At 36.9% G+C, this 27,448-nt stretch overlaps 1 long non-coding RNA gene across 3 annotated transcripts; it reads left to right on the top strand.

Annotated features, from left to right (window-relative positions):
• Positions 1–27,448, top strand: LOC144320459 (uncharacterized). 3 transcript variants are annotated; one of them, XR_013386031.1, is made up of 8 exons: positions 1–330; positions 4,097–4,160; positions 9,911–10,080; positions 11,083–11,128; positions 14,469–14,560; positions 15,305–15,450; positions 17,353–17,489; positions 26,755–27,448. It is a non-coding gene; the product is annotated as an uncharacterized LOC144320459 (long non-coding RNA). The 3 variants fall into 3 exon arrangements; XR_013386034.1 differs by having other exon boundaries at positions 11,083–11,145; XR_013386032.1 differs by having other exon boundaries at positions 8–142.

The following is a 27,448-nucleotide window of genomic DNA, read 5'->3' as shown; positions in this document are numbered from 1 at the left end:
TACAGTTTTACTTTTTTTTTGAACAACAAAGAGCCATTGATACTACATGTTGCCAAAGGTTACAAAAGTTGAATTCTAAAATGAAAATATTTCTTCTATAGAAGTGGTACACCATATGCGTCCCACAAATTCAAAGAGATATGTAAGGATATGACCTTTGTGTGAACACTGATGAATCTAGCATAATACTGTTGGGCTTCAATGGATTATTCACAGCAGAAGTAGTTGAAGTGTATGCCTTGTTTTCTAAGACCACTGGTGGGGGATAAGGGGGTTTATTCCCAGTATCTATAAAGATCCAGGAGCAGGAAAAGAAAAAAAAATTCAAAGGTACCATCACTTACATTTTGTTTGTTACTTTGTAATCACCTTCCCATCCTCACCCCCACCAAAATGAACTGCTATATCAAAATCCAATTACACTTTGACAGTAAATAGATCCTCAAAGAGTGGTTGTGGCTGAATCCTTGTTCCTCAGAATAGATATTAAATATACGAGAGTCTTAAGAGCTTTGAAATCTGTATTCCTAGCTTCGTTTTAACTGGATTCTCTTTATCTATGAAAAAAAATACTCCTTAGCTAGCTATTTTGTAAAACCAGGAAAAATATTTCTTTTCAAGTATTCTTTTCAAGATAAGTTATTTCATCCCCTAGAAATCTGAAGGGATGCACTGAGAACCACAGATGAGAAGTGAGAAGATCCATAGAATCGTTTCCTGGGAAAACAGTCATAAGAGTTTATAGAGGGTCAGGACATGGGAATCTGGATTTTTCTCAATAAGCTACAGGCTAAAAACGTAGATAAAATATAAGAATGAATCCCAATCTCCTCTACTCACTAAGCCTGGGCAAATTCACTTGGGTTAGAAGACCCTCCTAGCAGACCAAGCAAACGGCATAATTCAAGGCCATTGATTCATTCATTCATTCATTCATTCATTCATCAATATTTACTAGATATATGTTATGTTCCAAGTCACTTGAAAGCTTTTCAAAGGTTTATTAAATGCCTGATTGTACTCTTGAAGAGTTAGTCTCTAATTTAAAAGTCTTTATTGGTACAATTTCTATAGCTATAGTATAGAGAATTGTATTAAAAATAACAGAGTTACAAGGTAATCATTGCTAGTAATAATGATCACCCAGACAGTGTCATCTCCCACTAAAAGAAACCAAGTTTCCTTGGAGAAATGACTGAATACAGAAATGGTTAAGATAGGGAAAATACAAAGTCTCCTTGAACATCTTGTTCAAGGAAGCAAGGAAATGCTTAAACACCAACAGAGTCATGTCAAAAGAATATTGGTGCTAGTTTGAAGCCACATCCCATTTTGAGCATCAAAATGAATGACAGAAATAATATATTGAGTGAAAAATAAATGCATGAGTCCATAGTGAAACTCAAAAAGAATAAGTGGGGGAGAGAAGAGGACAGAAAGGGAAAAATAAAAGAGGAAAAAGCTCTACTTCACAGAAGAATACCAACTGTTATGGAATAAATTATGTCCCACCCAAAATTCATATGCTGAAGCCCTAACTCCCAATGTGACTATATTTGGAGATAGGGCCTTGAGAGAGATAAAATTAAGGTTAAATGAGATCATAGGGTAGGGTTGTAATCTTATAGAACTGGTGTCTTTATATGAAAAGGAAGAAACACCAAAGAGTTCTCTTTCCACACACCACAGAGTAGAGGCCATGTGAGGACATTAAGAAGACAGGTGTCCACAAGCCAGGAAGAGGCCTCGCCAAAATCCAATCCTGATGATACTTTGATATTGGACTTCTCGCCTCCAAAATTGTGAGAAAATACATATTTTATACTGTTTAAGCCACCCAGTCGGAGGTATTTTGTTATGATAGCCTGAGCCAACTAATACAACAGCTAATAGATATTTTTAAAAATGACAGAACTGAAAAAAATCACCATTTCTTAACCCACTATTTGAGAATCACTAATGGATGCTAAAAACACAGGTTTAAAAATATGTCCACACAGGTTAACTTTACAATGGAGAAATTAGATATGCCATCACCACGATAACCAAGTGATCAAACTTCACGTCATCAATAATAGGACAACTGCATATGTGCCTCTTGCTGGATCCAATAAGAAATGCACATCACCTACCCAGTATTCTTGCCAAGAATGTTTAACCTGAATCCAATCATGAGAAAACAATGAGATAAATCCCAGAAAAGGAGACATTTGCAAAGCACCAGATCTAGATCTTCAAAATAGAGTCAGTGTCAGAAACAGGAGAGACTACTTACAGTCTAAAAAATCTCTAAACATCACAACCAAATGAAACTAATAAACTTCAACAAAAGCAACTAAATAGACCTATTGGGTATAACTGGAGGTTTTTTTTTGTTTTTTTTGTTTTTTTTTTAAGTAGGCTCCACACTGGGAGTGGAGCCCAACACAGGGCATGAACTCAGGACTGTGAGATCAAGACCTGAGCTGAGACTGAGTTGAACATTTAAAGGACTGAACCACCCAGGCACCCCATAACTGGAAAATTTTTAAATGGGGCTGTACGTTTGATGACAAAATTGAATCAGTGTTAATTTTCTTGGGTGTGAATAGCCTAGTGGTTATATGGGAGATTGTCCCTATCCTCAGGCAGTTCATGCTGAAGCATTATTCATGGGTGAATTAGCACAATGTCTGCAACTTCCTTTTAAATGGTTGGAGGAGAACAACAACAAAAGATACGTATATACATATGTAAAGGCACACCCGTACTAACACACTGCAAGTTTGCTTCCAGATCACCCTGATAAAGCAATATCAATGAAAAGCAAGACAAAAGAATTGTTTGGTTTCCCAGTGCATATAAAAGTTATACTAAGTAGTCTATTAAGTGTAATAGCATTATGTCTAAAAAAAGTATGTATCTCAATCAAAAAATACTTTATTGCTAAAATTGCTAACCATCATCTGGGCTTTTGGCAAGTGCAATTACTGATCACAGATTACCATAATAATCATAATAAAGATGAAAAAGTTTGAAACATTGTGAGAATCACCAAAATGTGACACAAAGACACAAAGTGAGCAAATGCTGTTGGGAAAATGGGCCAACAGATTTGGTCAATACAGGGTTGCCACAAAACTTCAGTTTGTAAAAAAGCACAATATCTGAGAAGTACAATAAAGTGAAGCACAATAAAATGAGATATGCCTATAAATAAACAGAAAGCAAAATAAAGCAGATACAGTAAGATGTTAATAATTGATTAATGTAGATAAAAGATAGACAGCATTTAATGTATTATTCTTTCAATTTTACTGTGATTTGCAATTTTTCAAAATATACAACTTTAAAAAATAAGAAATGTAACGAATATTAAAATGTTTAACATTTTACGGCATGCAGCTCATGCTAACTACTGACCATGCGCCTACCAAGACCAAACAATGTAGCTTAAAGGTTAGAGAGGATGGATGTTGGTGCACCAGACCTCATTCAAAGCCTCTCCCAGAGCTTAGGCAAATAACATTTCCAAGTTTTAGGTTTCTGCAGTGAAATACAAGTGTCTAACTGATAAGCAGTTGAGAAGATTTAATGAGGTTTATGAAAAATGTCTGGCACACAAGAAGGTGCTATTATTATTACATAATAATATTACATGGTGGAATGAGGATAGGATTTGGAGGTTACTTAGCTTCCATTACAGGCTACACACTCTGGTAAGCACTCTTTATTGATACTATGACCTCATTTACTAACATTGAGTGACTGCATTATATTGCTTGTGACCATTTTTGTGGCAAGATTGTCTTCAACCCAATTAAAATTTCCTTAAGGGGAGGGATCATGGCTTAACCCTAATTTCTGTATCTCCTAAAGAGCCTAGTTATACATGGTTAAATATAATAATATTTCATCTGTATACTATGTAAGATCAGTGCTTCTCCATCCCGATTACACATTAGAATCACCTGGAGAGCTTTTAAAAAAATCTGATGCTTGGATACCACCCCTAGGTATTTTTATTTCATTGGTCTCGAGTGGGACTTAGACCTCAATATTTTTTTAAATTCCCAAGGTGATTGTAAAAAAGTTTATGTTTTGTGTTTCTCCTTAGTGAAATGGCACCAGCTATTCCTGCCAACTCTCCACCTACTTTGGAGTAATCTGAAGTTCCAGAGGTAGGTAGGAGTGTATTTTAACATGTCAGCTTTCTCCTATGATCAGCTTGTCCTCTTATTTCTTAAGCAATCTCAGATCATTTATAACACTTTCATGTAGGTTGTATAGGGGAGGAAAAATATCTTTTTCCTCTATTCTTCTGGGACTGCTCTAACAAGAGACAGATTAACGAGAGAAAAGCATACAAATTTATTTAATATACATTTTTCATGACACAGGAGCCTTCAAAAGGAAGTGAAGACTCCCAAAAATAATTAAATCTGAGAATTTTTATATTAGGTTTGATAAAGAGCAAAAATTGTGGGAAAATATGATGGGACAAAAGGCATGGGGGAAGTGTAGTAAACTAGGGGAAGCTTAGCAAATGTCTGTTCATTCAAATTCTTCTGTGTCCCTTCATCCTTAGAGATAAGGATGCTCCTTTTCTCTAGGTATAGGAAAATCACCTCTCACATGAAGGTTTTATGACCTGCTTAAGGGGGAAAGTCAGAAAGTTCCTTCCTGCACATGCTGTTTCTAAAGTTCCTTCAGCTTAAAATATTCAATATGCCAAAGTAATTATTTTGGGATAGTGAGTCTTGAACCTTATCTGTTGTTAATATAAAATGTGATGGATTTGTGCTTCAATTTATCAAAATGGGTAATTACACCTGCTGCTCTTTCTTCAGTTGGTGAAAACTATAAAGGTGAGTAAACCAGAAGTTTGGGTGAAATTTTCACAGCACAATAATCTCCTGAACAACTGAAACGTAATGGTTATAGTGCATTGTTTGATAATTTGGATTTCACAATCAGAAAATATTTTCATTTGTGCCCTAGAGAAACCAAATCAGAAGATAGACCATTTGAATGATAAAAGAAATGGAGATATGTAGGAAGGGAAATCAGAATCAGCAAGCATAATAAGAATATTGAGAATATGGGCATTTTAGCACATCTATCTGGCCAGCTGCCAATGTTGAAAAACAAGTTCCTCATAAAAATACACCCAGGCACTGGTTGGAATGCTGAGCATGTCCTACAGTCCTTCAACCACGATAGCCCCTCTGGTCATGAGTGTTGGCCGCAACCCTGGTAGTCTGAGGTATCTAGGTTTCATTTCCTGCCCTTGTCTGTGCCCTTAGAGATCTTGAACCGCTGGGAAGGCACCATTTGTCATCAATAAAATATAAAAAGAAAGGGCACTCACAGTGCACAGTAAGATATAATTACTAATGAGGCTCTTGTTTCTTCAAAGGAACCAGGACTAGACTACTTCCAAAAACTGTCCAATTCCCCACTAACAGCCAGGTCACCCTAGACAAATCACTTAACCTCTCAATGTTCAAGTTTTCCCATCTGTCAGACAGAGATAATAAAGTGCTTAATTCATAGGGTTGTTATGAGGATTCAATAAAAGAAGGTATGTCAAATGCTTAACACTGTTCCCTCATACATAGTTTCACTGGCTAAATGGAAACTGCTATTATATTATTAATATAGTAATAAACCCAGTAGTTTCAAGGGTGGAAAAATAAAATAAATGGATGGAAATCCAAATTAACTCCTGTTTCCATTAATTTGTGTATGAGAAAGCTTTGCAATTTCAGCAGATAGTAATGGACTGATTTATCCCAATTTTGTTTTGACAGTGCCTTCAAACAAAGTTTAGATATTTAAAGCCAATGTCCTTTAAAAAAGAACCCAAAGAGGGGATCCCTGGGGTGGCTCAGTGGGTTGGTGCCTACCTTCGGCCCAGGGTGTGATCCTGGAGCCCCAGGATCGAGTCCCATGTCGGGCTCCTTGCATGGAGCCTGCTTCTCCCTCTGCTTCTTTCTCTCCCTGTGTCTCTCATGAATAAATAAATAAAATCTTTAAAAAAAAAAAAAAAAAGAACCCAAAGAGTAATTACTTCTAGAAAAAATAGCTTCTTCAAATTTTACAAATTGCCATTTCTTCTAACTAAATCTAAGACATCTCCTCCAAGTTAGTAAAAAGATGATGTTAAAGTGGGACTGTTCCACTCATTGCCAAGTCATTTCTAACTAACGGTGAGGCATTTGAGACTTTAAATTTTAAACTGAAAAGAATAATGCAAATGAGAGTAAAAATCCATATTGAGGGGATGCCTGGGTGGCTCAGTAGGGTCCTGGGGTCGAGCCCCAAGCCCCACATCATTGGGCTTCCCCTCTCCTTCTGCTCCTCCCTCCACCCCACTCATGCTCTGTCTCTCTCAAATAAATAAATAAAATCTTTAAAATAAAATGTTGGGTAAGACATCATTGAAAAACAATATGCTAGAGAGTTGGAAACCAAAGGAGAAAAAGCAATACAATAAGCCTTACTGGAGCAAAAGGGGAGAATTTAGTGATTACTTAGTGTAAGGAAGAAAACACTTTTCCTCTGCTTTCTCAGATTCAAAACATGGAATCCTTGAAATTAAACAGGTAAAAGACATTCACGGGAAAAAGGCACACAAGGTATATTGATCTTAATAATAACATCATGCATGGGGGCATCACAGAAAAGAAGTGAAAACCAAAAGCAGTGGTTAGACTGGGATTAGGGGAGGCTTATATATCACTTTAACCAAGAGTGATGAACTGTGGAGAAATGGCTAGACACAGGAAAGGGGGCCAGAGCTCCCAGGAGTGGTAAATTGAGGGAAGGCGGCTGTTCAGTATGGTCTGTCAGGCAGATTCATCTTTGTGCTCTCTCTGGTCCTCCTGGTACAAGGATGTGGGAACGTCTTTACAAATGAAATTTCTGCCCTGCTTTTAGGGTCAGAAATGGGGAGGACAGAGAAATTTTCCTTTTTTTTTTTTAAAGATTTTATTTATTTATTCATGATAGACAGAGAGAGAGAGAGGCAAAGACGCAGGCAGAGGGAGAAGCAGGCTCCATGCAGGAAGCCTGATGTGGGACTTGATACCGGGACCCCAGGATCATGCCCTGAGCCAGAAGGCAGATGCTTAACCGCTGAGCCACCCAGGGATCCTGACAGAGAACTCTTCCTATGCCTTTCTTCATTGCCTTCAGCTCAAAATAATCCTTATGCCAAAGGGACATATCTGGGGGTGGCATATTCTGGACCCTTCACTAGAAAGCAGCTGAGGACTCACACTGAAATTTCCAAAGGCAAGTTGCTCCAAATAACACAAATAGATAAAATTGTTCTACCACATAGTTGAAGTGTGCTAAAGGAGGAATATTAGAAGTAGACTAGTCAGGATATAACAAAAGAAAGCTAAAGATTTCTTATGAGGGTGGAAAGGACATTGATTTTTTTTTAGATTTATTTTAGAAAGAGAGAGAGAGAGCATGCACATGAGTGGGGGCAAGGGTAGAGGGAGAGAATCTTCGAGCAGACTCCCCACTGAGCAGGCAGCCTGCTGTGGGACTCCATCCCACAACCCATGAGATCATGATCTGAGCTGAAACCTAGAGGCTGATGCTTAACTGACCTGAGACACCCAGGTGCCCTGGGAATTGATTTTTTAAATGTTAAAATGAGAAAAGCTGAATGGTTTCAAAGGGTTGGGTTTTTTTTTTCAGGGAAGTCAAAACTTTGACATTATTCTTGTTGTCTTTTACTAGAGCTTTAAAATGTTGAAACATTTAATCAAAGTATTGCAACAAATATAGACAGATAGATGGAGTGTAAATCAATTTTACCCTTAGTAAACTCAACACGAGGTAGGACATCTCCTAAATTTAAAGATTCTAAGCCCTTAAAAAAAAAAAAAAAAAAAAAAGACTGATTCCTACTCTAATGAAACAATTCTAGATAAAACATGAGATAAAGTGTTACTTTTAAGTCCAGGTACTAGGTGGGCCTTTGGCAATCCACCAGATCTTTGTGGGTCTCAATCACACTGTGGATACAGTAGACTAAAATGGACCCTGGAGTGGTCTCCCTCATAAAATCCTGTTTCAATACAAATGGATATGACTCTTTGTTAAGACGTAACTCTTTTTCTTCTATCACACTTTTAAATTTGAATACATTCCTCAGAAAAATAGTTGCATGATATATGACAATAAAAAACATACTTTCTTCTCAGCTCCTCTTATAGAACAGGATTACAGGCATTTTTAGGTTCCCAAAATCTTATAAAACCAAAATTTGAAACATTTTAACATATATTGCTATCTCAAGAGGTTGTAAAATTTTAAATCAAGTTTTTAGCAAGTAGGCTTGATTTGTTATGAATTGTTCATACAGTTATTAAAATGCTATTTGGGGGGGCACCGGGGTGGCTCAGTCCATTAAGCGTCTGCCTGTGGCTCGTGTCATGATCCCAGGGTCCTGGAATCAAGCCCCACATCAGGCTCCCTGCTCAGTGGGGAGCCTGCTTCTCCCTCTCCCCCTTGTCTCCCTCCTTGTGCTCTCTCTCTCAAATAAATAAATAAATACACTCTTTAATAAACAAATAAATAAAATGCCACTTTGAAAAATTACAGAACACTTTTCAAATTTCATGTGCATCTGAATATTATATCTCTAGATATTTGCATATTCACATATTTAAGTTTGAGGGACCAATGTTCCTCCTACAGAAACTTACATGGCATGAAGCAACAATGTGGGGTCAATCATAATTAAGCATGCTGTTATTGAACATGTTGATCCAAATGATTCCTTAATCTTTTTAAAATTGTTCTTTTCCTTTATGTTTTTGCAAAGCTTCAAAAACCTGTATTTTTTTATCTTCTATCTTAGAGTAAAAGGTTTGGAAATTATGCTAATAGATTAGAGTTATAATCCTGTACATGTAAAAGTTCTGGTTCCCAAAGCACATTTTCTGGTCCCGTAAGAGCTTGACACTAACTCAGCACCAGTGGTATGGGGAATGTTGCCCGTGATCACCTTTCCCTTTTTAGAATGCTTTTTCCAGTTCAATTTGGTGACCCTTTCTTTTCTTTCTAGTTATTGGGGGCCTTTTCTAAGTACTACCAAATAGTAAATTACCACAAAGACAAGTGGAAGGAAAAAACATCTTTAAAATAACTTCACACACCACCTGCAATTCTGGTAAATGCCTTGCTCTCAGAGTGTGCGGGCATTTCTGAGAGATCTGTCAAATCAGCTGCGCTGCCCCCCCACGGGGATCCGTGTTCCCTTTTCAGCTCAGTAATCAAATAGCTCTGACTGGTCCATGTCTGCTTTTGTCCACTTCTGACCTACATGTTCCTGTGAGGGACATCTTTGTCTCACTTTTCTTTGGTCACTGAGTTCATGTACCTCAATAGGCTAAGTCTGGCAGTCCATTAACGAGAATTCTCAGCTCAGCCTGAGGCCACCCAGAAACCCCGGTGGCATGTTCTCACTGAATGGCTTCACTGGTGGCCCATTCAAATGGGCTAATGTCAGAAAAAAGGGTTGAATGGGGCGCCAATGTACACCATTGCCGAGGCAAAGTGACTGGGCTTCCAATAAAGCCTCCCCCGGGGTGACGTTAAGCAGAGTTATCAATGGTGCAGAGGCTGAGCCGGGGCTAATGCTCCAATCATGCCAGCAACAGGTGGCACAGAGGCAGCCACTTCAATACGAAATCACCGTACAGAGTTCACCTGCAACTCAATCCTCTCTCCAGCTTCCAACCTGCAGATAAATGTGCAGATACACCTCCTCTCCCTCTGGTTCTGGGGCAAGCTCACATAAGACATTTTAGGTGGGAAAGGATATGGACATTGTTCGTTTCCAATTGTTCTGAGGTTTACATCTCCTGTTGAAAAGCTTTCTTAAAGCCCTTTTATTTTCTCATAGACCATACAGAAGCAGATAAAGCATTGTCTCAAGGGTCATCCCCAAAGCATTAAAAAGGCATTTTAGCTCAGAAAAAGGATATTTTGATTATGTGAAACAGATGTCACATTACAGCCCCGTGTTGCTAACTCTCACAAGAGAACATCTTGAACTGCAACAAAATTATGAAGGTATGATGACTAAACCAATTCTGCAGCTCCTCCTCCCCTAATCAGGGCAAATGAAAGGGAAAAGAAAAGGATAGTACAACTCTCATTTTTCCTTCTAAATATATCTGAGTAGAAACATAAAAGCAACCAACAAGTCAGGCTTTTCATAATTATTTTTAATTTCACTTAAGACCCCTGGATTTCTGAATTATTCACAAATATACAGTATTCCCACACATCAACCTAGAAGAATAGCCCAAAATTATAATCCTACTATCACTCAAACTTGCCACCGAAATGAACCAGTACCATTGCATCCCGTATCCCTAATCCTTAAATCCTGGTGACAGCCTGCAGAGTGAGGCCACGATCGTGACAACTTCAGCCTCCCTGGAACAGTCAACAATTTGTTTGCCCACTCACTACAAGTCAACATATACAAAAGCAATTTTATTTCTTCAGCTTCCTCAAAAACATTTTTCTACTCTTGAATCAAAAATACCAATATGCCAGAGACTATAGGGCTATCTCACCATCTCAGCTAATCCTGGAAAACTCTAATTTTGTTGAGGGATAAAGGCCAAAGCACAAGATGCACACTCATACACAAAATGGAATTCAACCCACATGGAAGTGATCCTTAAATATTCCAGAATGCAAACCTTGGGGATCTCCCAACTACAGAGGAGGCCCTGAGAACTCATTTTGATCCATGTTAAAGAGGGATGGTTTTTGTGGGGGGAACTCTCTGGGGCCCACATTGTCTATCTAATCTTTGCATAGAGGTCTTCCCAGGGCCTTATATTTGGTTACCAAGCCAGCAGCTGGCGCTGGACAGCTGTCCTAGAGGAGACTTCTTTTAGGACTGCAGCCCCAAATTGATTCCCACACAATTTTGCTGTTCTCATATATTAAGGGCCTGATGATAAGATTCAGGGACAGTGGTTCTTGGGCACTACAGAAAAGGTAACAGGTGTCACAGAACCACTAGCATAAAAATCTTTTTCTCTTTTTCCTTTGCAGCCATGTAAAAGGTTTCTCTCCACCTGTCCCTCATCTTCTAGTGCTAGTAAGCAACTAAAGAAGGTTTTGCAAATTATTATAATTTTTATGTAATGTGGAATTCATTTCTTTTCCCTTATTTCTTATAATAGACATGGATTGTTTTTGTACTCAGAAAAAGTTATTTTTTTAATAGTTAATTTTTTTAAAGTTCATTGATCCTCAATCTTTTATTCCTCAGAAGTGGAATTTTGCCCTCAATTCCTTAAGATAAACTAAATATTTGCATGACATGCTATTAAGAGAAACTACCGGCTAATTTTTGAAAAATGAAATTCAAATAACTCAATCAAGAAAAAAATTTCCTGTCTTCTCTCTCCATAATTTCCTTCCTTCTTAGTCGTACTTCACCCAACACTGTTTAAGGTGTAAACTTAAGTTTTTAAAAAATCTATGGCTTCTTGCTGGGGCTGATATCTATAAAGCCCATGCTCCTTTAACTACAATAGCATTTGAGGGTATCTAGATCTTGCTCCAGGAAACTGCAACCATGAGATGTCAGAACTCATCCACTTTGGTTCCTCTGGTCTATTTCCAGAGAATGCAATGGTACCCTCAAAACCACAACAAACCTGAGTGAAAACTAGATTAGGTTCATACCTGCCACCTGACTTGCATTATTTCTCTCATCTTTATTACTTGTGTAGATCAGCTTAAAAAGGGAGAAACTTAGGGGCACCTGGGTGGCTCAGTCATGATCTTGGGATTGTGAGATTGTGAGATCAAGCTCTGAGTCAGGGCTCCACTCTCAGTGGGGTGACTTCTTGGGATTCTCTCTCTCTCCCTCTGACCCTCCCTACCCCACCCTTCTCTCTCTCTCTCTCTCTCTCTGTGTCTCTCTCTCACTCAAATAAATAAGTAAATCTTAAAAAATAAAAAGAAGTCAGAAACTTAAACAGCATTTTTTTTTAAAGATGCCTCTAGAGTTTACTCTCTTCACTGCCTCTGAAGAGGCTCCACAGAATGCCCAGAAAGAATAGGCCAATCCCCAGCTGTCCCTTTGTTTTCAATTTCTTCCCCCCTTCCTGTTGTGCCCTTCCCCAATTTCCTCCCCCCCAGCCACCTAAACTTTGCTTTTGAAGGCATCCTTGACTTCAGAGAAGTTATGCCATGTCATGGATGTCCCTTCTTCTAAGGCCAGCTAATAGAGATAATGGGCCCTGTGGGAGAGAGGAAGCCAAAGAAAGAGAGGTATTCCTTTGGATACTTAAGGGAATTAATAAGGAGCCTCACGAGACTCTGGCTAACAAATAAAAAAAAAAAAATGGAAAGCAGCTGATGTTGTTTTACTAGATCCTTGATGCACTCAAGGAAAGGCTGCTGTGGAAGTGGTGGGGTGTGGGGGAGAATGGGGATGGTGGGGGATTGTTGTTTGGAGGAGGGGAGTAATTTTTTAAATTATCCTTAGGCCACTTATTGAAGACTTCAAATCAATGTTTCAGATAATTGAGACTATTAATTAAGACTATATCTCAGAAAAGTCATTAGCATTTTGCTCACTAGACAGCAATGGAACAATGAATAAATCCTAGTTAAACAAGGGAAAGTCAGTATCAATCATTTCATAGGTCAGAAACCGAAGTATTTAAATGCTGCTGTGGGACAAATCAGAAAGAATTTAGAAAAACCACTTTCCTTTTTCCAGCCTACATTTTTTCTCTGGAGATAGACAAAGGACCAAGTTACACCCCTAATCTCCCTAACCTCAGTAAAGAACACTTCACAGAATTCTTTTGATGTTGACTTCAGGCCCTTAAAGCCTGGCCTTTTCTGTACATGTACTGGAAATCATATGCAGGAATTTTAGGATGGGAATATACCTACCAACCCTGCCCTCAGAGCAAAATCTGTTTCAAGTAACCTTTAGGATGGAACTCAATGATTTGTGTTCTTATTGGATCCTAACTCCAAAATTTCACTCAAACCTACCACCTCCTTTCCAAAGAATGACTGAATTGAGTTACAACACAGAAATATTTCATATAGGAATTAGCCATCACATTGGTTCTAATCTTCCTGTATAGCTACAAAGGTAGCAATGATACTGGTGAAGGCCACATTAACATCTTCCACATAAACAGCCTGCCCAATTCAGAAAAAAGAATGATTAGATAGACACCCCAAAGTACAAAAACAGGATAAATCACATTTGAAGTATTAATACAGACATACATAATGAACATTATCCTAGTATTTTGTCATTGTTGCTACAAACAAGTGGCTTTATATGGAAAAAAATTACATTAAATTTTCTTACCTCGTGACCCCAGAGTAGAATCAGCTTGGCATTGTATTGACTCTATTCCTAAGAGACAAGTCCTTTCATTGAAGGAAAATCTTGCTCCAAGAATCCCATGCTCAGTGGCTAAAGAAAATTAACATAGAAAGATGAAAAAAAAAAAGCATTTTAGTACAATACAGCTAATTCTGTATATGCAAGTGGGTGGACCTGTATCACAGAGCAGCAACACTCCATAGAAGACCTATGCCTTTATGGAATAACCTTTTTCCCTCCTAACTAAGCTTCCAAACACCTTTGTTTTCTAATCCTACAAATGTCATTGATGTTGTAGAATCGCTTCTTTGCAAAATATATGTGTGATTCTTAAGAGCAAGTGTCAGATGAAGTTATTTATTATATGCAGATTTCAGTTATCTTTGTTTAAATGAAGAGTCAGTTGTGCCAAGATCCCAAGCAAACCTACCAACTAGTGACATGCAGTGTATGTGTCTACACCTTCAGAGCTTGTCATAAGCTATAGATGCCATCTTCCTGGACTGCCTTTGAAGTTCTAATGTTTTTGCACTTCAAAGGGGTACCAAGACAATAGTAGGGATGAAGGGAGTGGGTCTTATTCCCCAATTCAAAAAAATGTTAGGCATATTTTATGAGCCTAAATGGCTTTGTGTTTCATTGTCAAAATCTTTCTTCACTAAAAGGCTAAAACTAGCTAGAACACAGTAGATTGTACTAATTATATAGTCTACTAATTAAAGACTTTATACATAAAATAATTAGCAATGAAGTATCTATGCCAACTGGTTAGTGTACACTTTATTGATATGGCAAAGTCTTTAACAAAATCTTTAACAAAATTATTTTTAACAAGATCTTTAACAAAATTATTTTAAATCTGCTATTTCCTCCCTTTTTTGTAACGTTCTTAAAAGACTCTTTACTATCATCAAATGGCCCTTCTGTTCTCTTGAATTCCATTGGCAAGAGTTGCAAGCTTCTGGGTTAAAAACATTTCTAAATAAGATTTATGTATTTAAAAAATTATTGCTGTGACTTCACTCCATTTTCTATATGAAAGGCCCTAATAAAGTTTTTAATCTTTTAACAGCTTAAAAAATAAGCAGTGCCTGGCACCCAAATCTAAAAGAAAGCCAGCAACAGGTCCAATGAAAATCGTGCAGAAAGCCCATCAGACATTAAGTAAATACTTTGCTTCTGTTTTCTAGTCCCTTTTTGTTTAGTTACCATGGCAACCTGGTTTTGTGGGGGTCACTTGGAATGTATAAGAATTTGCTGCAATTAGATGCTTGTGTCCTATTGGTCAGTATGATAGAAAGTAGTAAAACTAAAAAGAAATAAAAGAGAAGGAAAGGCACGGGTGAATGTGGACAAAGCGAACATGCACTTTGGGAACCAAAGAAAAATTTTGTAAACCTAATTATCTTTCAGAGCTATTTTCAAAGTTGCTCTTAATAAAAATGTCCATATCTGTTAGCCTGTGATTTCTCACCTTACTGACCTTCCAAGTTCCTCTTTAGCTGTAACACACTTCTTGCACTTGATTTTACTTTTGTTGTTCTCTAATTGTTTTATGGATATGTCTTATCTCTTCATAAAATTCCAAAAGTTCGTCATGGTCAGGACCACCTGCTATACTTTTGAGGAAGTGTAATAAAACAGAGAAACCCATGGAAGTAGAATTAGATGTAATAGACTGTGGTCTAGATTTTGAAACCAATTAGTTGTACAGCACTTAGCCAAGTGCCTTCAACCTCACTGAACCTCAGTTTCTATATTATAAGACTCATGCCTTTTAAAGGTATTTAAATTAGATTAGTTTATACAATCAACAGTGTTATTTATACCTGTGATATGTTTATTATGTATTTCCTGAATTAAGTTTCATTGATTCAATGTTTTATTTTAAAATTCTGTCTCGGGAAGCCCTGCATATGTAGAAGGTCAAGATACCTGCTGCTTCTCCAGTACTCAAGAGACACTATCATTTTGTTATGGACCCTCAGACTATAAATTTTAAATCCGTGGTTAGATGGAGTGAAGGTATCCTACTTCTCTGGTGAAAAGAAGAAGTAAGTTAAATGTCTGTGAGTGTATTCACAAAGAAAAATAACAGCATTAACAAATGTGCAAAGATTTGCTTAGCCTGGCTTATAGGAAGGTAAAGCAGAATTCCAGTTGTGTCTCATCCAGATCCAGAGACCGTGAATTACAGAGGAATTGTTTACTTAAAATAGCATTACTGCTTTTTTTAAAAGCAATATCTATTAAAGTTTAAACTTATTACTAGACTTATCAAATGATTTCAAATCTCAGCTTGATTGTTTACAATCGAAAGATTAGCTAAATTCTCCTCCACTCACCATGATCACTCCAGATGCTTTAAGCACTTGTTCATCTGCTCAAGAAGGTTATCCATTCAGGCTTTATTTCAACATCTCCACTGGCAAAACAACAACAACAACAACAACAACAACAACAACCTCACCATACCCCCAAAGCCATTCATCCTGTGTTTAAGCAGCTCTAATTGTTAAATAATTCTTCCTTATATTAAAACCAAATCCCTCTTCCCTGTTATTCTATACATTGGTCCCAGGCTGGAGTTGCTCTCATAACATTGTTTGGATTCTTTTCCTCTGACTACACATCAGGTTTCCAGGACCTTCTTCAAGAGGCACCCTGAGATAAACACAATTTTCTCTCCTGGCCAACCAAGACAGTGTACAATAGGACTATGCTCCCATAGTTAATTCAACAAGCATGATTGTGTGCCTGTTTGAAGCTATATGCTGAAGACATAAGATAAACTAGACAACATCTTTGATTGCAGGGAGATGATAATCTATCTATGGGAAGAGCCAAGAATGTTAGCAAACAGGTTCAACAAAAGGGCTGAAAGCTAAGGTTGACAATATAGTAGTGTTCCAAAAAGTATGTTTCCAGCGCTCCCTGGGGAGTGGGAAAGAGCCAGAAAAATTTCAGAGAGAAGGTTTTGCCAGGTAGTTCAAAGAGAAAGAGTGTTCTGGGAAGAAGCAATAGTATAAACAAAAGCTCTGACGTTATGATTAAGCATGATAAATTCAGGAAACTCCAAAAAGTTCGTTATAACTGAAATGCAGGGCATAAGACAAGACAAAGCAATATCTTAGGTTAGAGAAGTAGGCAAGGGCCAAATGGTGGAGGACTGTTTATGTCAAGCTAAGGCATCTAAACTTTGTCCTATAGTCTAGTGGTCTTTAAGCTGGGGTGTACATACCACAGGAAATGCACAAAATGATCCATTAGAGTAAAATATGAGATTTTCTATTTTATTTGATTTTTACCCCAAGAATTAGGAAAATGTAAAGCTTTACTAATATTTCATTTGAATTGACACTAGCAAACTCAATAGGTTTGAATATCAAACTGTCACATGTCATACACAGTAAGCAAACCATCTTGAAGGAAAAATGGGAATTCTACAAAATGGAAGGCTGGACAATTGGCCATCATCCTGTTATTCATTTTACTTTTATCAAAAACCCTGCATTTTATGGTGCCTAGTTAAGTATATGTATGGATTATATTATCTACTTTTAAGTAAATAACACTTATAAAATAGACAAGTGACTTAATATCTCTTCAAAGGAACTCCAACTGAAGATAACACTAACAGGGTAAGCAAAATAAGAGTTAAGAAAAGCGCAGAATTAATCCTTCTACTCATGGTATAATCTCTTTGTCAGGTAAAAATACTAACAATACATTCAAATCTGTTAAATCACTGACATATATATGTATATACATGTATATACATACGATAAAGACTATTTAAGGTATGGATTTACATCTAAAATATGAAGACCTTACAAATTTTTTCTAGATTTGGTAAAGATTAATAGTTTCTTTTGCAAGACTTTTACTTAACAGTAATAACTTTGGTTAAAAATACTTGTTCTAAAAAAAAAAAAAAAATACTTGTTCTTTCTTAGGAAACATGGTCCAAAGCATTTGGAAGGCCATCTGTTAATGCTTACATACCTTTTGTGTACCTTGTCCCTAAGCCTTGGAGACTGCATCTTAATACATGGTAGCCCTCCATCTGAGGGCTCTCTAGATCCACAAATAGGTAAGCCAGAAGTGCTCAATAGCTCTTATCTGTGCCTCAATTGGGACAACTCAGAAAAATGCTGTGCTAGCTCCTGAGCTCTCCAGCGGGAGTGAGCCCTAGTGGCCCATAGCAGGAACCTGCTTGGTGATATCTCCTTTACTGGATCATTCTCTTCCTTTTCTCACTCCTGCCATCCCTTATCCATGCTTTCAGGGATCTGCTTTTCCCAAATAAACTTACACTCAACTCCTTCTTTCAAGATCTGCTTCTTTGGGAACCTAACCTAAGACAGTGACTGATTAAAATGCATCAGATAAATAAATGGAAAACAAAGCTAAATGAAGAAATGAGTATTAGACATTTGCTAAACATCTGAGAATAAAACTATGTGTTTCTAATATGTTTCTTCTTGATATTTGTTACACTCTCAATAATGAAATATATGAACTTTTTTTTGTGAGCCAATAAAGTAAAATGTACTAAAGAGTATACATTTTCATTAGTATTGACATCTTTTGAAAACACTCTGTCAGAGAAATACTGTGTAAAAAGAGAAAGTTGGCCGAAGAGAGAGAGAAAAAAGGCTCTAGGGTTAAGTGACAAATTTAGCACCATAGTAAAATTTATTAACTACATTATTATAGGCAAATTTAGGTGCAAAAATGGTGAAGCAGATGAACATTTTATTTTGTTGATGGCATTAATTTTATAAAAACAAAGCCTTTAAAATGCAGTCCACATCTTTATAATACTTCAATATCACCTATCAATGAGGTAAAAAATTATCATGAAAATCTGAGGTATTACAGAGATTTGTTATGTCACAGCAAAGAACTGAAAAAGAACTTTCATATATAAAGATGAGTTGCACATTTTCCTTTTACAAACAGATGTCCAAAATTTGCTCACTTTTCCTATGCTGAGAATAATTTGCCATTATCATACAACCTACCAGGTGGACTTTTTAAAATAAATAAACATCGGGGATCCCTGGGTGGCTCAGCGGTTTGGCGCCTGCCTTTGGTCTAGGGTGCAGTCCTGGACTCCCCGAATCGAGTCCTACATCGGGCTCCCGGCATGGAGTCTGCTTCTCCTTCTGCCTGTGTCGCTGCCTCTCTCTCTATGTCTATCATGAATAAATAAATAATTTTTTAAAAAAATAAATAAACAAACATCAATCAAAATGTTAGCAAGTTGGGACGCCTGGGTGATTCTGCGGTTGAGGTCTGCCTACAGCTTCAGGACGTGATCCCGGGATCTGGGATGGAGTCTCACATCCAACTCCTGCAAGGAGCCTGCTTCTCCCTCTGCCTGTGTCTCTGCCTCTCTCTCTCTCTCTCTCTCTCTCTGTCTTTCATGAATAAATAAATCTTCTTTAAAAAAATGTTAGCAAGTTATTTCATGAATAGCAACAAACTGATTCTAAAGTATTTATGGAGATGCAAAAGACCTCAAATAGCCAACACAGTAGTGAAGGAGGAAAACAAAGATTTGGTTTGGGCGAAAAAATAAACAAATAGATCAATGGACAGGATAAAGAGTCCAGAAACAGACTCTCATAAATACAGTCACAGCTCTTTGAATTTGAAAGGTGCAAAGGCAGCACAATAAAGTAAATATAGTCTTTTCAACACATGATGCTGGAACACGTAGACATCTATATGCAAAACAATTCATCTAGGCACATATCTTACATTTTTCACAAAAATGAACTCAAAATGCATCATAAACTCAAATGTAAAATGTAAAACTATAAAACTCTAGAAGATAATGTAAGAGAAACCCTAGATGATCTTGGGCATGGTGATGTCTTTTAAGATACAAAACCAAAGACATGATCCTTGAAAGAAACAATTGATAAGCTGGACCTTATTAAAAGGCAAAACCTCTGTTCTGCAAAAGACAGTATCAAGAGAATTAGAAGACTAGGAGAAAATATTTGCAAAAGACATCATCTGATGAAGTACTGTTATTCAATATATACAAAGAACTCTTAAAACTCAACAGGAAGAAAACAAGTAACTCAATTGAAAAATGGACCAAAAGTCTGAGCCTGCACATCACCAAAGACATAGATAGCAAATAAGCATATGAAAAGATTCTCCCCAAAACATTTTATCAGAGTAATGCAAATTAGAACAACACTGAGGTATCACTCTACCCCCTTAGAATGGCCCAATCGGGAACACTGACAATACCAAATGCTGAAGAGAATGTGGGGTAACAAGGATTCTTGTTGATTGCTGGTGAAAATGCAAAGTGATACAGCCACTTTGGAAGATAATTTGGTGGTTTCTTACAAAACAAAACAAAACATACTCTCACCATATGATCCAGTAATCACCCTTTTTGGTATGTACCCAAAGAAGTCAAAAATTTATGTCCACACAAAAATCTTCCCAGGGATATTTATATCAGCTTAGTTGATAAGTGCCAAAACTTCGAAGCAGCCAAGATGTCCCTCAGTAGGTGAATGGACAAATAAACTGTGGTACATCCAGATAATAAAATATTATTCAGCACTAAAAAGAAATGAGCTATCAAGTCATGAAAAGACATGGAGGAAACTTAAATTCATATGAGTAAGTGAAAGAAGCCAATCTGAAAAGGGTATATACTGTATGACTCCAACTATAAGACATTCTGGAAAATGCAAAACTATGGAGACAGTAAAAAGATCAGTTGTCGGGGTGGGGATGGGAGGAGATGAACAGGCAAAGTACAGATTTCTAGGGCAGTGAAATAGTCTGTATGATGATATAATGATGGATATATGTTAATACATATTTGTCCAAACCTATAGATGGTACAATATCAAGAATAAACTCTAAGGTAAACTATGGATTTGGGGCAATTATAACTTGTCAGTGCAGGTTCATCTTTGGTAGAAAGTCTACCATTCTGATGAGTGATATTGCTAATGGAGGAAATGTGTGTGGAAGCAGTAGATATATGGAGAATCTCTGTGCCTTCTTATCAATTTTGTTGTAAACCTAAAACTGCTCTAAAAAATCAAGTCTTTAATAAATAAACAATCTGCCATTTCAGAATAAAGGTAACAGTTTAACAGTGAATGAAAAAGCAACTGTTTTTCAAAAGAAACATGAACAGAGCATACTTGAAATGGCAATATTTCCATTATTGTGTGACTTCATTACCAAAAGCAATGAAAATGAAAGCGTTGTTCTCATGTCTGCACATTTAAAAGCATGAAAATTGGGGCACCTGGGTAGCTCAGTTGGTTAAGCATCTGCCTTCGGCTCAAGTCAGGATCCCATGGTCCCCATGTTGGGCTCCCAGCTCAGCAGAGAGTCTGCTTCTCCCTCTGCCTCTACCCCACCCCCTGTTCATGCTTGCACTCTCTCTCTCTCTCAAATAAAAATCTTTTTTAAAAAAGGCATGAAAATTCAATTCTCTAACTTGTTCTAAAATTTTGTAAATAAAAGGTTTCAAGGGGTTTTTTGGTTAAAAAAATAATGAAATATAACACCTTTTAGTTAGCTCACAATAACAACTAATTGAAATTATGGAAGATAAAAATATATTACCCAAATTTCAGAAAGAAAGAGATGTGAATAATTGATGAGTGGGACTGAAAGATAAAAATTGTATTTTAGTTATTGCCAGTGATGCACTTCTATTTGTTTTTGAAGTATCCTGTGCTTAACCACTGCAGCAATCAAAAGCAAACATCAAAATAAACTGAACTTCAAATGACTATCTCAAAAAAATGCTAAGCCAAGTTTTTAAAAGATTTTATTTATTTATTCATGAAAGACAGAGAGAGAGAGAGAGGCAGAAATATAGGCAGAGGGAGAAGCAGGCTCCTCACAGAGAGCCCAATGTGGGACTTGATCCCCGGATAGGGATCATGCACTGAGCCAAAGGCAGACGCGCTCAACTGCTGAGCCACCCAGGCATCCCAAGCCAAGTTTTAAAAAAAAAAAAAAATAATGAAACACATTTAAGCACACTGCTAAAATAGGTTAGTTATTTTTGTTCTATTAACAAATGATATTTTAAATGATTTAAATTCCTATTGGATCTCATCCTTTTGAGTTTGTTTTGTGTATGTTTTATGATCTGTGAAATAAATAATATTTACATTATATACTTACTTTTACACATTTATGTTGAATATGCATGCTTCAAGCATTCTTTTTTTTTTAAAAAAAGATTTTATTTATTTACTTGAGCAACAGAAAGAAGAGGAACAGAAGGAGAGCGATAAGGAGACTGAGTGGAGAACAGAGTCTGATTTGGGGCTCAATCTCACGACCTTGATCATGACCAGAGTGAAATCAGAGTTAGGCTCTCAACTGACTAAGCCTCCCAGGTGCCACTCCAAACATTCTTATAGATATGGCACATGGACAACAAGAAGACTGGATGAAGGTCTACTGAAGGGTTTAGAGTTGGGAAACAACATGACCGCACTTGTGTTTTGTGGTTTTGTTTTGTTTTAAGATTTTAATTTATTTATTCATGAGAAACACAGAGAGAGAGGCAGAGACACAGGCGGAAAGAGAAGTAGGCTCCCTGCAGGGAGCCCAATGCGGCACTCGATTCCAGGATCCCAGGATCATGACCTGGTCGAAGGCAGACACTCAACCACTGAGCCACCCAGACACCCCTACACTTGTGTTTTGAATGCATACTCGAGAAATGGTGTAGACAACCATGCAAACCTGGAGACAGACAAATTAGGAAACTATTTGACAGTCAAGTAGAGATAATTAGTCCTAAACTAAAACAGTAGCAATTGACAGAGAGATGAACAGGGGCTTAAGTGACTAGAACTTGGAAAACCAACTTTATGTGAAGATCAGAGAAAGACCTAAATAATGAGTCGACTCCCTAGTTTAGGCCATAAGTGACTTCATTGGTAATAGTGTTCACACCCAGATAGGCCCTCCCTTAGAAAATACTAAGAGAACAGCAGGGTTTGAAGAAAGAGCTAATATACCTACTAAATCTAATATGCTGTAGGAGATCAGTACTGATGGCAGAAGACTGGGCTTAGAGTTGGAAGTTGTCAGTTTGTATGATTACACTTGGTTACTTTATTTTTTTTTCTTGGTTACTTTATTAAAGCAGTTTTATTTTTTTTTTTTTAATTTTTTTTTTTTTTTTTTTTTTTTTTTATTTATGATAGTCACAGAGAGAGAGAGAGAGAGAGCGGCAGAGACACAGGCAGAGGGAGAAGCAGGCTCCATGCACCGGGAGCCTGATGTGGGATTCGATCCTGGGTCTCCAGGATCGCGCCCTGGGCCAAAGGCAGGCGCCAAACCGCTGCGCCACCCAGGGATCCCTTTTTTTTTTTTTTTTTTTTAATTTTTTTTTTTTTATTAAAGCAGTTTTAAAATAGATTGTTTTTCTTTAGTTTGAGGAGAGAAAGATCAGTTATATTATCCTGTGAATCCATACTGAGTTTAAAATTAGCTTTTATGGGATGCCTGGGTGGCTCAGTGGTTGAGCATCTGCCTTTGGCTCAGGGCATGATCCCGAATTCCTGGGATCGAGTCTCACATCAGGCTCCTTGCATGGAGCCTGTGCTCCTCCCTCTGCCTGTGTCTCTGCCTTTCTTTCTGTGTCTCTCATGAATGAATAAATAAAATCTTAAAAAAAATAAATAAATAAAATTAGCTTTTAAATCTTTTTCACATGTGATATTGTTAAGGCACTTCTCTTTATGCTGTGTTTTTGTCATTAAGTTTATGGACCTAAGAATAGGACTTTCCCCTTGTGCTTATCTCATTTTGCTTTGCTCAAGTCAACACATCAAAAGGTTTATGGAGCTCTGCTTGGATGGTGATGACCATCAAGAACATCAACCATAGGTTCCAGCTTTATATCATCACTTGCTAACTCTTAATAATAAAAAATTTCATGGCATGTCTTTTTGCCCCTCCTGGCTCTCAGATACCTATTATTGATTGTATGGCACCCTATCATCATCAGTAACCTGCATGCCAACTATTTTATTTTTACTTTTCTTGATGTTCTTCCTTGTACCACGTTTCCAATCCCCTCTTTTCCTTACAGATTCCCCACCCCCATATCTGATCTGCACTGAAAAAACAAAATAAAATAACTGAGTGCTCTACAATTTTAACTTCCCCATTGATGAGATTGGCATCTTTATTCTAATTCATTCATTCATTCGATGAATATTTCTTCAGTACCTGCCATGTTTCAAATTCTTCTCGAAAACCTATGATAACATTAGACAAAAGTTTGTGTCTTTTAAAAGAATTTTAACATTTTTCTCTAAGTATTTTCCACATTTTCTTGGGTCAATTTCTAGATAGATACTTCAGGTTTTGTTGCTATAATGCAAGGCATCATATGTCTCATTATATTTTTGGTTAGTGCAAGTATAGAAGAACTCTGTTGATATTTTTGTTGTTGCCTTTGGTGATCTATATGGCAACCTCTTTTATAGATTTAAGTGTCTGTTAATTGTCTTAAGTTTTCTGTCGCTTCCCTTCCAGTCTTTCAATTTTTATATCTTTTTCTTGCCTTACTTCATTGGCCAGAGATAATGACTTTTGCAAGGATTCACAAACCACCTTCTCAATGATTCAGTCTAACTTGAAAATAAGACCACCAGTCCATAGTTTGCTTATTACCTTCTCTTCTTTTTTTTGGGAAAAAAAAAGTCTATTGAGTATTCTAGAATGTCTCATTCTCCCCGATATCTTCTTTAAAAATCTCAGTCCAGGGATGCCTGGGTGGCTCAGTGGTTGAGCTTCGGCTCAGGGAGTGATCCCGGGGTTCTGGGATCAAGACCCCACCAGGTTCCCCACGGGGAACCTGCTTCTCCTTCTGCCTATGTCTCTGCCTCTCTCTGTGTGTCTCTCATGAATAAATAAATAAAATCATAAATAAATAAATAAATAAATAAATAAATAATAAATAAAATCTCAGTCCATACTGTATTGCAAATATGAAAGTTGTTAACAGTAGATCTTAAAAATTCTCAAAACAAGAAAAAAGTTCTGTTACTATATATGGTGATAGAATTAACTAGGCTTATTGTGGTAATCATTTTGCAATATATACAAATACTGAATCATTACACTATACACCTGAAGCTAATATAATATTATATGTCACTTATAATTCAATTTTTAAAAATCTCAGTCTAGCGGCATGTGGGTGGTTCAATCAGTTAAGTACCAACTCTTGATTTCTGCTCAGGTCATGATTTTGGGGTCCTGGGATCAAGCCCTGTGTGGAGCACTGCGTTCAGCAGGGAGTCTGCTTGAGGATTCTCTCTCCCTTGCCCTCTGTCTCACCCCTTGCTTGCTCTCTCTATCTCTAAAATAAATAAATAAATCTTTCAAAAAAAAAAATCTCAGTCCAAAGATTTTCACAATTTTCTAAATGAGATTATGTGCACCTTCCCTGGGCTACTTTACTTGCTAAATGCCTCATTTCAAGTTTTCTCTCTCTCTCTCTCTCTCTCTTTTTTTTTTTTTTTTTTTAATATTTATTTGTTTGTTTTAGAGAGAAAGAGGAATAGTGCAAGTGGGGGGAAGGGCAGTGGGAGAGAATCTCAAGCTCCTTTGATGAGCATGGAGCCCAACACAGGTCTTGATCTCATGATCCATAAGATCATGACCTAAGCCAAAACCAAAAGTCAGGTGTTCAACCACCAGAACCATCCAGGTGCTCCTTAAGTTTTCTTAAAAGAGAGATTCAGGTTAAGGTCTATATGATGCTGGAGAAAGGTAATCAATAGGATTTTATTTGAACCTGAAATGAACCTAAAATGGATTTTATTTGACTTTATCTAATAGCAGCTATAAATGTCAGTTAGATACATTTATTTCAGTTCTGGTATAGATTTATTCCAAACACACTATCATCTTCAGAGTTGGACCCTCAAACAATGGAATGGAGTGGGAAAGGTGGAATATATCACAAGGGCGATAGAGGTAACAACAGATGTTAATAAGATATGAATTAATATTATAAAAAGATGAAGAGGGATCCCTGGGCAGCGGTTTGGCGCCTGCCTTTGGCCCGGGGCGCGATCCTGGAGACCCGGGATCGAATCCCACGTCGGGCTCCCTGCATGGAGCTTGCTTCTCCCTCTGCCTGTGTCTGTGCCTCTCTGTCTCTCTCTGTGTGACTATCATGAATAAATAAATAAAATATTTTAAAAAAATAAAATACAAAGATGAAGAGCTCTGAAGCTCAAGTTCATTTAGTATGCATGAAGAAAGATATACCTTAACTTCTCTGTATGATCATTTTGCTGCTTTTCTAAAGCATTAAATTCCTGTTTGATTGAAAACATTTCTGGAACAAACCTATTTGGTTGTTTCACAGACATTACATATTTGTTTATGAATTAATTACTGTAAATTGCTGTATGTACTTCTTTTCATTATGCTAATTCTGTGTTATCATTACACTTTTTGTTTTACTTGGCTCTATTTTAGTGTCTAGTTAGTGACATTGACGTTAAAAAAAATATTTGGCACATATTTGGAGTGGACTATAACTCAGAATCAAATTTAAATGGTTTGTTGTGAAGCCAGGAAAATTGCTGCAATACCAGTCACGTACAAATATATTCATTCAGCTGATACATGATAACATTCAAGAATATTCGAGAAAATTATTTTTATTTATTTATTTATTTGAGCAGAATTCAAGGTAACAATTTCAGAAAAGCTGCTGTATCAATAGGAATCAATAAACTAACCAATTTATTTATCTCCCTACTTTTGCCAGAGAGAATATTGAGAGGAGAAATGACAGAAAGGCAAAAGGGGAGAGATGCATACTCTACACTTAAAATGTGTTCTCTAAGATCATATTTCATTTTGTAAGTGATATTGTACCCTTTCCCCTCACAAGTTCTATTCACTTACCTCCTATGATGAAGTTTACTCATCACCTTCAACTACCACTCCCATACGCACTCAAAAATAATAATAATTACACCAAGAAAATAGCAAGTGATAGTTCTTATTTTCGTGTTTTCATCCTGAGATGTGCGAACTATTAGTTTAAGGATTTTTTTCTGCTGGATCAAACTTAATTAATAATTTGGATCATTCAATTTTTCTGTGAAAAACTACAATGTGACCATAAGTATTAAAAAAAAAAACTCAAGAGAAGAGAGCAATAGATATATAGTGATAAGAGTAGAGCTGGTTAAAAGCACTAAAAGCAGAAGTATTTACAGATCACACTTCTTCAGCTCTTTCTAGAGCAACAAATCCAAACAGGGCTATGCCTTATGTTGCTTTCTTTCACTTTACAGATGCTGAAAACTTTCATTTCAAGTTTCTATCTCCTAGAAGTGGGGTGAAAAAAAGCTGGTTATTATTCCGAAACCCATTGAAATTGCATTTGTGGCATCAAAATGGATTTTTTTTTAAGCAGGATGTTGGATTGACAGTAAAGCAGCTGCTCTGCAACAAACGAAAGCAAAAATTAATAAGAGACCTTAGCAAAAGAAAGACTATTGGTTTTGCACACCCAGAGCAAATTGGCTGGATTTAGAAGAGCACACTTTGATCTTTTCCAGACTAATTACTGCTCTGTGGTTTGACTGTTTTGTGCATTAGTTGCCCTTCATACAAAACCGAAACTGCTATGGTACACAGCTGTAATACAAATGAAAATTTGACATTCAGTAAACAAAGAATGGCAAGGGTCATTCTTTCAGCACAATAACTGCATAATACAATTTTAGAATGCCTTTTGTATACAAAAAAAAATGACACATTTTAAGGCAGTTTTGAACTCAGAGTAAGCAGTCAAGGCTGTTTGTAAAGGACAGAAAAATTGCTCCCAACTCTGATCTATAAATACAGATTGAAACAGTTTATTTCACATTGTAGAAATGCTAAGGAATTTACATATTTACAGAAATAAATGTGTCCATTTTTAGAAGACGTTTTTTCATTTGTCTATAAGGTTAATTGGGAGCAGATTTCTTAAGTAGCTGTTTG

This window comes from Canis aureus, chromosome 9, assembly GCF_053574225.1.
Source record: "Canis aureus isolate CA01 chromosome 9, VMU_Caureus_v.1.0, whole genome shotgun sequence".
Taxonomy (NCBI): Eukaryota; Metazoa; Chordata; class Mammalia; order Carnivora; family Canidae; genus Canis; species Canis aureus.
Note: the sequence above shows the minus strand (reverse complement) of the source record. Positions and strands in the feature narration are given on the sequence as shown.